Below are 10,533 nucleotides of genomic sequence, written 5' to 3' on the forward strand. Positions count from 1 at the left end.
TATTTATTGAGCGCTTACTGTGCGCAGAGCACTGGACTAAGCGCTTGGGAAGTCCAAGTTGGCATCATAATCAATCAGTCAATCAATCGTATTTATTGAGCGCTTACTGTGCACAGAGCACTGGACTAAGCGCTTGGGAAGTCCAAGTTGGCATCATAATCACTCAGTCAATCGTATTTATTGAGTGATCTATGTATGCATGTTTGTACATATTTATTACTCTATTTTACGTGTACCTATCTATTCTATTTTATTTTGTTGGTATGTTTGGTTTTGTTCTCCGTCTCCACCTTTTAGACTGTGAGCCCACTGTTGGGTCGGGACTGTCTCTCTATGTTGCCAACTTGGACTTCCCAAGCGCTTAGCACAGTGCTCTGCGCACAGTGAGCGCTCAATAAATACGATTGATGATGATGATGATGATTGAGCGCTTTCTGTGTGCAGAGCACTGGAAGTCTCTGAGTGCTTGGGAAGTACAAGTTGGCAACATAATCAATCATCAGTCGTATTTATTGAGCGCTTACTGTGTGCAGAGCACTGGACTAAGCGCTTGGGAAGTCCAAGTTGGCATCATAATCACTCAGTCAATCGTATTTATTGAGTGATCTATGTATGCATGTTTGTACATATTTATTACTCTATTTATTTTACTTGTACCTATCTATTCTATTTATTTTATTTTGTTAGGATGTTTGGTTTTGTTCTCCGTCTCCCCCTTTTAGACTGTGGGCCCACTGTTGGGTCGGGACTGCCTCTAGTTGTTGCCAATTTGTACTTCCCAAGCGCTTAGGACAGTGCTCTGCACACAGTAGGCGCTCAATAAATACGATTGATGATGATGATGATGATTGAGCGCTTTCTGTGCGCAGAGCACTGGACTAAGCGCTTGGGAAGTCCAAGTTGGCATCATAATCAATCAATCAATCGTATTTATTGAGCGCTTACTGTGCACAGAGCACTGGACTAAGTGCTTGGGAAGTCCAAGTTGGCATCATAATCAATCAGTCAATCGTATTTATTGAGTGATCTATGTATGCATGTTTGTACATATTTATTACTCTATTTATTTTACTTGTACCTATCTATTCTATTTATTTTATTTTGTTAGGATGTTTGGTTTTGTTCTCCGTCTCCCCCTTCTAGACTGTGGGCCCGCTGTTGGGTCGGGACTGTCTCTCTATGTTGCCAACTTGGACTTCCCAAGCGCTTAGCACAGTGCTCTGCGCACAGTGAGCGCTCAATAAATACGATTGATGATGATGATGATGATTGAGCGCTTTCTGTGTGCAGAGCACTGGAAGTCTCTGAGTGCTTGGGAAGTACAAGTTGGCAACATAATCAATCATCAGTCGTATTTATTGAGCGCTTACTGTGTGCAGAGCGCTGGACTAAGCGCTTGGGAAGTCCAAGTTGGCATCATAATCAATCAGTCAATCGTATTTATTGAGTGATATATGTATACGTATATATGTTTGTACATATTTATTACTCTGTTTATTTTACTTGTACCTATCTATTCTATTTTATTTTGTTAGGATGTTTGGTTTTGTTCTCCGTCTCCCCCTTTTAGACTGTGAGCCCACTGTTGGGTCGGGACTGTCTCTAGTTGTTGCCAATTTGTACTTCCCAAACGCTTAGGACAGTGCTCTGCACACAGTAGGCGCTCAATAAATACGATTGATGATGATGATGATGATTGAGCGCTTTCTGTGCGCAGAGCACTGGACTAAGCGCTTGGGAAGTACAAGCTGGCATCATAGTCAATCAATCAGTCGTATTTAGTGAGCGCTTCCTGTGTGCAGAGCAGTGGACTAAGCGCTTGGGAAGTCCAAGTTGGCATCATAATCAATCAGTCAATCGTATTTATTGAGTGATCTATGTATGCATGTTTGTACATATTTATTACTCTATTTTACTTGTACCTATCTATTCTATTTATTTTATTTTGTTAGGATGTTTGGTTTTGTTGTCCGTCTCCCCCTTTTAGACTGTGGGCCCCCTGTTGGGTCGGGACTGTCTCTAGTTGTTGCCAATTTGTACTTCCCAAGCGCTTAGGACAGTGCTCTGCACACAGTAGGCGCTCAATAAATACGATTGATGATGATGATGATTGAGCGCTTTCTGTGTGCAGAGCACTGGACTAAGCGCTTGGGAAGTCCAAGTTGGCATCATAATCAATCAATCAATCGTATTTATTGAGCGCTTACTGTGTGCAGAGCACTGGACTAAGCGCTTGGGAAGTCCAAGTTGGCATCATAATCACTCAGTCAATCGTATTTATTGAGTGATCTATGTATGCATGTTTGTACATATTTATTACTCTATTTATTTTACTTGTACCTATCTATTCTATTTATTTTATTTTGTTAGGATGTTTGGTTTTGTTCTCCGTCTCCCCCTTTTAGACTGTGGGCCCACTGTTGGGTCGGGACTGTCTCTAGTTGTTGCCAATTTGTACTTCCCAAGCGCTTAGGACAGTGCTCTGCGCACAGTAGGCGCTCAATAAATACGATTGATGATGATGATTGAGCGCTTTCTGTGTGCAGAGCACTGGACTAAGCGCTTGGGAAGTACAAGCTGGCATCATAATCAATCAATCAGTCGTATTTAGTGAGCGCTTCCTGTGCGCAGAGCACTGGACTAAGCGCTTGGGAAGTACAAGTTGGCAACATATCAGTCAATCATCAATCGTATTTATTGAGCAATTACTGTGCGCAGAGCACTGGACTAAGCGCTTGGGAAGTACAAGTTGGCAACATTATCAATCAATCAATCGTATTTATTGAGCGCTTACTGTGTGCAGAGCACTGGACTAAGCGCTTGGGAAGTACAAGTTGGCAACCAATCGTATTTATTGAGCGCTTACTGTGTGCAGAGCACTGGACTGAGCGCTTGGGAAGGACAAGTTGGCAACATATCAGTCAATCAATCAATTGTATTTATTGAGCGCTTACTGTGCGCAGAGCACTGGACTAAGCACTTGGGAAGTCCAAGTTGGCATCATAATCAATCAATCAATCAATCGTATTTATTGAGCGCTTACTGTGCGCAGAGCACTGGACTAAGCGCTTGGGAAGTCCAAGTTGGCATCATAATCAATCAGTCAATCGTATTTGAGTGATATATGTATACATGTTTGTACATATTTATTACTCTATTTTACGTGTACCTATCTATTCTATTTTATTTTGTTGGTATGTTTGGTTTTGTTCTCCGTCTCCCCCTTTTAGACTGTGAGCCCACTGTTGGGTCGGGACTGTCTCTATATGTTGCCAACTTGTACTTCTCAAGCGCTTAGGACAGTACTCTGCACATAGTAAGCGCTCAATAAATACGATTGATGATGATGATGATTGAGCGCTTTCTGTGTGCAGAGCACTGGACTAAGCGCTTGGGAAGTACAAGTTGGCAACATATCAGTCAATCAGTCATCAGTCGTATTGAGCGCTTACTGTGCGCAGAGCACTGGACTAAGCGCTTGGGAAGGGCAAGTTAGCAACCAATCGTATTTATTGAGCGCTTACTGTGTGCAGAGCACTGGACTGAGCGCTTGGGAAGTACAAGTTGGCAACATATCAATCAATCAATTGTATTTATTGAGCGCTTACTGTTTGCAGAGCACTGGACGAAGCGCTTGGGAAGTTCAAGTTGGCAACATATCAATCAATATCAATCGTATTGAGCGCTTACTGTGCAGAGCACTGGAGTAAGCGCTTGGGAAGTACAAGTTGGCAACATATCAATCAATCAATCAGTTGTATTTATTGAGCACTTACTGTGTGCAGAGCACTGGACTAAGCGCTTGGGAAGTACAAGTTGGCAACCAATCGTATTTATTGAGCGCTTACTGTGCGCAGAGCACTGGACTGAGCGCTTGGGAAGTACAAGTTGGCAACATATCAATCAGTCAGTTGTATTGAGCACTTACTGTGTGCAGAGCACTGGACTAAGCGCTTGGGAAGTTCAAGTTGGCAACATATCAATCAATATCAATCGTATTGAGCGCTTACTGTGCAGAGCACTGGAGTAAGCGCTTGGGAAGTTCAAGTTGGCAACATATCAATCAATCAATCAGTTGTATTTATTGAGCACTTACTGTGTGCAGAGCACTGGACTAAGCGCTTGGGAAGTACAAGTTGGCAACCAATTGTATTTATTGAGCGCTTACTGTGTGCAGAGCACTGGACTGAGCGCTTGGGAAGTACAAGTTGGCAACCAATCAGTTGTATTTATTGAGCGCTTACTGTGTGCAGAGCACTGGACTAAGCACTTGGGAAGTACAAGTTGGCAACATATCAATCAATCATCAATCGTATTTATTGAGCGCTTACTGTGCGCAGACCACTGGACTAAGCGCTTGGGAAGTACAAGTTGGCAACGTATCAATCAATCGTATTTATTGAGCGCTTACTGTGTGCAGAGCACTGTACTAAGCGCTTGGGAAGTACATGTTGGCAACATCTAGAGACAGTCCCTACCCAACAGTGGGCTCACAAATGCCATTATTATTCACTCATTCAGTCGTATTTTTTGAGCGCTTACTATGCGCAGAGCACTTACTAAGCGCTCTTCTCTGGGCCGCGGTGACGTCACCTGTGAAACGGGGATTAAGACCGGGACCCCCACGTGGGACCACCTGATTATCCCCCTTCTAGACCGTGAGCCCACTGTTGGGTCGGGACCGTCCCTATATGCTGCCAACTCATACTTCCCAAGCGCTTAGTACAGTGCTCTGCACACAGTAAGTGCTCAATAAATACGATTGATTGATTAGTACAGTGCTCTGCACACAGTAAGTGCTCAATAAATATGAATGAATGAATGATAATAATAAGAATAATGCTATTTATTAATCGCTTACTATGTGCAAAGCACTGTTCTGGCGCTGAGGAGGTTACAAGGCGATGAGGTTGTACCACAGGGGGCTCACAGTCTTCATCCCCATTGCCCAGAGCCCCTTCAAAGCCCTGCTGAGAGCTCACCTCCTCCAGGAGGCCTTCCCAGACTGAGTCCCCTCCTTCCTCTCCTCCTCCTCCTCCCCATCCCCCCCACCTTACCTCCTTCCTCTCCCCACAGCACCTGTATATACGTATACGTTTGTACATATTTATTACTCTATTTTATTTGTACATATTTATTACTCTATATTATTTGCACATATTTATTACTCTGTACATATTTATTCTATTTTATTTTGTTAATATGTTTTGTTTTGTTGTCTGTCTCCCCCCTCTAGACTGTGAGCCCGCTGTTGGGTAGGGACCGTCTCTATGTGTTACCAACTTGTACTTCCCAAGCGCTTACTACAGTGCTCTGCACACAGTAAGCGCTCAATAAATACGATAGAATGAATGAATGAATACAGATGAGGGAACTGAGGGTCAGAGAAGTCATGACTCGCCCACAGTCACACAGCTGACAGTTGGCGGAGCCGGGATTTGAACCCATGACCTCTGGTTACCTTGTATCAGCCCCAGCACTAGTGCTTGGCAATAGTAAGCGTTTAACAGATACCATTATTATTATTATTATTATTATTATTATTATTATTATTATTATTATTTGGCATGCCCAGACTCTCCTTGGGGAAACGTCTGCTGCGGCTCAGAGCGCTACACTCTCTACCCCGGGATGCACTGGGCACCCGTTCGACACTCTACTCCAGCGGTCAATCCATCAGCCACTCAATCGTATTTATTGCGCGTTCACTGTGTACAAAGCACTGTACCAAAAACTTGGGAGAGAATATAATTGAGCGCTTACTGTGTGCGGAGTGCTGCACCGAATAATAACAATTACGGTAATAATTATGGTATTTGTTAAACACTTACTACGTGCCAGGCACTGTACTAAGTGCTGCGGTAGTTATAATCTGATCGGGTTGGACACAGCCCCTGTCCCAGGTGGGGCGCACAGTCTCAATCCCCATTTTACAGAGAGGCAACTGAGGCCCAGAGAATTTAAGTTGCCCAAGGTCCCGCAGCAGACAAGTGGCAGAGCTGGGATTAGAACCCATGACCTTCAGGCTCCCAGGCCTGTGCTGTATCAATCAATCGTATTTATTGAGCGCTTACTGTGTGCAGAGCACTGTACTAAGCGCTTGGGAAGTACAAGTCGGTATCCACTGTGCCATGCTGCTTCTCCAATGGAGGCCTTCTCCCTCACCCCCCAAACCCCAACCAGTGCCATCACCCCAGCATGGCCAGAAGGCTTTCCTGGTCTCCTTCCAAATGACGAATCCCTTTCATTGACTTTTCTTTCCCGGGAGGCTGTCACCCATCTCCCGTTGACCCAAGACAGTTGGTCTCACTTTCATCCAAAGCCCCCTGGAGCGTCACTTTAGTCCATATGTTGCCAACTTGTACTTCCCAAGCGCTTAGTACAGTGCCCTGCACACAGTAAGCGCTCAATAAATACGATCGATGGATTGATCAGAGGAATTTCAGTCCCGGGCCCAGTGCAACTTCAGGCCCATCTGGACGTTTGTTGGGCCAACCTTGCGGCCTGGGGTTAGAAGACTATTTCGCGGCCGTGTTAAAATCCATCTGGCCCTGGGTTCTCTCCTTCCAGCTTTCCCAGTAGGACGGACCATTAAGGAAATAATAACGTGGCAGGAGGAAGCATGGATTGCACGTCTAGTGTCACTTCTTGGCATAGTGGCTCCGCACAGACCGAAACCACAGATGTCTGAAATGTCCTGGGTAGGGAGGTTGAGCCTCATGGAGACAGTTAAACCCTCAGTAGATTAACCGTCAGAAGGAAGGGGAGGCTGGGGAACTTGTAGTTGAACCCTAAGAGATTTTTCTTGAGTTTCTGTTTTCCACACCCTTTTAAGGAGGGGCTGCTTCTGGTCTGTTATAGTGCCAGGAACCCACCCCCCTGCAAGGTTTGCTTTCTGAAAGGATAGTTGGCAGCATAATCTAGTAACCAACCTCTGTGGATGGTAGAACTGCTGCCTTCCTCTCCTTTAGTTTCGGTACAAGGGCCCTGGCCTTCACCAGAGCAGCAAATGTTGGTAATACTGGGGACTGTCACTTGCCCCCCTGTGTGTACTGTGTGGGCATATACTCATTTTGGATCTCTGGCACCACCAAGACTGTAATTTCTTAACCGTGTCACTGTTGTAGTAGAACAGTTGCATGATTAACTGTTAGACGGGTTCACCATTATTGAAACCGACTACTTGTGCCACGGCTTTTAGTGCCTCATAATGGATAAAATACTCCAACGTGATATAATGTTACAGTGATGTTTATATCACTTCTTAATGCATAATACTTTCACTTATATCCTCTTCACCTCATCCCTTTTAGGTAAGGAGGGCAGATGATGTGCCATTTTAACTGCTGCGCCTCAGTTTCTCTGTCTGTAAAGGGATTAATCAAAAACCATCCAGTGAGTCAGTAGTGGAAATGGGTCTAGGACGGTATTTCTAAAAGCAGGATGGCACAGTGGATAGAGCCCGGGCCTGAAAGTCAGAAGGTCATGGGTTCTAATTCCGGCTCTGCCACTAGTCTGTTGTGTGACCTTGGGCAAGTCACTTAACATCTCTGCTCCTCAGTTGTCTCATCTGTAAAATGGGGATCTAGACTGTGAGCCCCACGTGGGACAAGGACTGTGTCCAACCCAATCTGCTCTTATCCACCCCGGTGCTTCGTGCAGTGCCTGGCACACAGTAAGCGGGTAGCAAATACCATTATTATTATTGTTATTATTAATTTCAGATGTGATCATTGAATAATTAATTCACCATTGTAGTGTTTTCTGTTGCTCCTTTTCGTCTAATATTTTCATTCATTCATTCAGTCGTATATCAGTAAGGATATTTATTGATTATTTATATATTTATTTATTATACACAGAGTGCAGTGCCGTCATCTAAATAGAGTGGGAAGCTGAAGCTAGTGAGCAGATGAGCTCTGAGAGAGGGTGGGTATAAAAAGAGAAGAGAAGGGGACTCAGAATGGAGTCTTGTGGGACACCTATCTACAGTTAGGGGCTGCGAGGAGGCGGAGGAGCTAGAAAACAAGACTGAAAAAGAGTGCTAAGAGATGTTGGAGGAAAACCAGTGTAATACTTTGTTGGAAAAATCAAGTTCCGGGAGTTTATCAGGGAGGAGGGAGTGGTGGCCCTTGGTGTCAAAGGTCACAGTCAAGTAGGATTACAACAGAATAGAGCCCATTGGGCTTGGTTATAAAGAAATCCTTGGTGACCTTAGGGTTGTTTCAGTGGAGTGAAGGGTCTGTAACTTAATTGAAGCATCCACAAGAGAGTTGGTGGAAAGAAAACAAAGGCGGTGGATGTGTCCAACCCTTTCCAAGAGTGTGGTTAGAAATGGGAGCAGGGAGATGGGGTATTAGCTAGAGGGGGCTGTGGAATCACGAGAGGGCTTTGTCACTTAAAGGGAGCCAAGCACTCATATCTCGCTTTGACCACTGTATCAGCCTCCTCACTGACCTTCCTTGCCTCCTGTCTCTCCCCCCCACCCCCCCGCCTCCAGGCCTTACTTCATTGTGCCGGCCATATCCTTTTTTTTAAAAAAAAAAAAAGTTCAGTCCCTATCTCCCCACTTCTCAAAAACCTCTAATTGTTGCCCATCTAATTTTACATGAACAGAAACTCCTTACCATTGGCTTTAAGTCACTCAGTTAGTTCTCCCCCTCTTACCTGAGCTCACCGGTATTCATTCAATCGTATTTACTGAGCACTTACTGTGTGCAGAGCACTGTATTAAGCGCTTGGAAAGTACAAGTATCCTAATGCAACCTAGCCCACACACTTCACTTTTCTAATGCCAACCGACTCTCTGTACCTCAATCTCATTTATCCTGCCACTGACCCCTTCCCCACGTCCTCCCTCTGGTCTGGAATTCCCTCCTCCTTATCCGACAGACCACCACTCTTCTCACTTTTAAATTCCACCTAAAACCACATCATCCTCCAAGTCCTTCTGTCACTAAGCCCTTCTATCTTCTTCCCCTCAGCACCTCCTATGCACTCAGATTTGTATATCTTAAGAACTCAATATTCACCCCACCCTCTCTCCCACAGAACCTAAGTACCTGTCTTTGCATTCTGCCATTTTTCTTCTCTAATTTATTTTAATGTCCATATCCCCCTCTAGACTCTAAGTTCCTTGTGAACTGGAATCATTTCTGCGAATTCTATTATACCATACTTTCCCAAGTGCTGAGTACCCAGTTAGCACTCAGTAAAAACCATTGATTGATTGAGAATAATTTGTTTTGTTGCTAATGGTCATTCACCGTGACCATTGGTCAAGACCAAAGTGACTCCCTTATTTAAAGAGGCAGAGGCAACGATCTCAGTTGTGAGTAGCTGTAGTAGTAGTAATAATAGTATTTATTAAGGGCTTATCCCGACCAAAGCACTCTACTAAGCCCAGGGAAAGGTTACCTCTGCTTGGGTTTCTTTGTCCTCCCCCAACTCTCTTCTTTTAACCCTTTCTTCTCCCTTCATGCCTTTCCATCCCTTCCTTTACCCCTTTTCCCTTTGTCTTTCTCACACTCTCCTAATCAGGGAACCCAAATTTAAACATTTTATCCATCAAAATGTGGTTTGTCTAGGCACAGTTTTCATTGGTTTGGACTTCTGTCTCCAGTTCTTTGCCCCAATTAGGGAGGTAATAATAATAATGATGGCATTTATTAAGTGCTTACTATGTGCAAAGCACTGTTCTAAGCACTAGGGAGGTTACAAGGAGATCAGGTTGTCTCACGGGGGGCTCACAGTCTTAATCCCCATTTCACAGATGAGGGAACCGAGGCACAGAGAAGTGAAGTGACTTGCCCAAAGTCACACAGCTGACAATTGGCAGAGCTGGAATTCGAACCCATGACCCCTGACTCCAAAGCCCGTGCTCTTTCCACTGAGCCATGCTGCTTTTCTAGTGTAGTCTAGTGGAAAGAGCATAGGCCAGAAAGTCAGAAGACCTGGGTTCTAATGCCAGCTCTGCCACTTACCTGCTATGTGACAGTGGGCAAGTTACTTAACTTCTTCGTGCCTTAGTTCCCTCATCTGCAAAATGGGGGTTCAATCCCTGTGCTTCCTCTTCTTAGACCGTTAACCCTATGTGGGACCTGATTATTTTGTGCCTACCCCAGCACTTAATGCAGTGCTTGGCACCTAGTAAGAACTTAGCAAATCCCACAGTTCCTTTTTTGTAATAATAATAATAATAGTAGTAGTAGTAGACTGGGGCTGTTAGGAAATGAAGAGCGAAGCCTGCAGGAGCATTCACTTAGATTTTCTTCACCTGGGGAAAATGGCACACAGCTGAAGAAAGGAAAGTAGATTTGAGAACCAACCCAACTCCAACTGTTTTTTAAATAATGCCTAGTTTCAGGTGTTGAACCTAACTGATTCTCTTCAGTACCTCCTTTCCTTCTTAGTTTTGACTTGTCTTTGTCAGGTAGATTGAGAACAGGGATCTTGTTTTATTTCCAGACAAGTTCTATCCTCAGAATCATCTTCTCTCTTAAAAATATCAATTAAAAATCCAAGAAGCTAATG

This window comes from Tachyglossus aculeatus, chromosome 16 (assembly GCF_015852505.1).
Source record: "Tachyglossus aculeatus isolate mTacAcu1 chromosome 16, mTacAcu1.pri, whole genome shotgun sequence".
Taxonomy (NCBI): Eukaryota; Metazoa; Chordata; class Mammalia; order Monotremata; family Tachyglossidae; genus Tachyglossus; species Tachyglossus aculeatus.